A 1,276-nucleotide genomic window follows, 5' to 3' on the forward strand; every position below is an offset into this window, starting at 1 on the left:
CTAAACTTGTGTAGTAAACTCTTTTTTGTTAGAGCTTACTCATTCATTGCTTCATATTAAATAAAAAAAAAGCAGTTTACATCCTTATTTAGCTATAAGTGAAGTTTTCTTCTTAAAACTATGCAGTAAGCTCCTTTTTATAAGGGCTTAGCCTACCATTGCTTCAAACACAAATCAGCGAGAGAGAAACAATAAAAAACTAGTTCAAGACTTCCAAGTATTTTCACAATATATTAGTGAAGTTATCTTCTCTAGTGTACCGAGCTTGTTTTATACGAGCTAACTCAACTTGTGAAATCACTATGGTCACCGATTGAAAATTTTTGATAGTATATATAACATGTAACTATGTAAGTATCAAAAACGTGTGTGGTCACTTAACCACAGGCAATCCTTAAATCTTGATGGCTTTATTCATATAGCGTAAACACAAAATAAAATAACTCATGGCTTTATTCGTTTTATTGAATGATTGAGCTTTTTTACTTAAACAAGTACGTAATGATATAACTCAACTTGAAAACTGTATGTGGAGCCGAATATACTTGAAATTGTTAAGCTATGTCTTGTTGGTAATTAACCGAGTCGGACATGTCGAGTCCGGGCTCAATTATCTCATTATGGTGTATGGGATTAAGAGGCTATATGGTAGTTGACATTAACTTATGTAGTTGGTCATAACTAATGTAGTTGGCCATAAGTTTGATGGTTAGACATTTATGTCAAGTAGTTGGACATAAATGCAAGTAGTTGGTAAGTTGGCTAAACTAGTATAAATAGATCTAACAAGTTAGAGTTAGATATCACCTACCACTATCATCTTTCAAAGTTTATTGTATTAATGTTTGAGCTAGTTTCCTTGATATAATAATAAGTGGAGTTCGGTATATTTCTTTGTTCGTTTATTTGATTGGCTTGGGACTTGAATTGGTATCAGAGCCGTTCAAGGACCAATCAATAAGCGTTCGCTGCTGCCAAGAAGGAGAGAACCCGAGGTGTTGATACTTTGGTTGAACGAGCTAGGTTTAATCAAAGATTGTTCAAACAAGTTGGGTTTGATCATTCATGGGTGACTCAACTACACCACCGCCGCAAGCCAAGCAGGGCAGTAGCTCGGGCTCGTTTCAATGCCCAATGTTAACAGCAACAAACTACACAGTATGGGCACTCCCCATGAAGGTTATATTTAATGTGCATAGCGTATGGGATGCGAAAGATCCTGGGATAACTGATGCAAAGATAAATAACGTGGCGGCCGCTCTACTTTTCCAATCCA

This window comes from Bidens hawaiensis, unplaced genomic scaffold, assembly GCF_021521415.1.
Source record: "Bidens hawaiensis isolate Kalapana, Puna unplaced genomic scaffold, B.hawaiensis_p1.1 tig00029683_1, whole genome shotgun sequence".
Taxonomy (NCBI): domain Eukaryota; kingdom Viridiplantae; phylum Streptophyta; class Magnoliopsida; order Asterales; family Asteraceae; genus Bidens; species Bidens hawaiensis.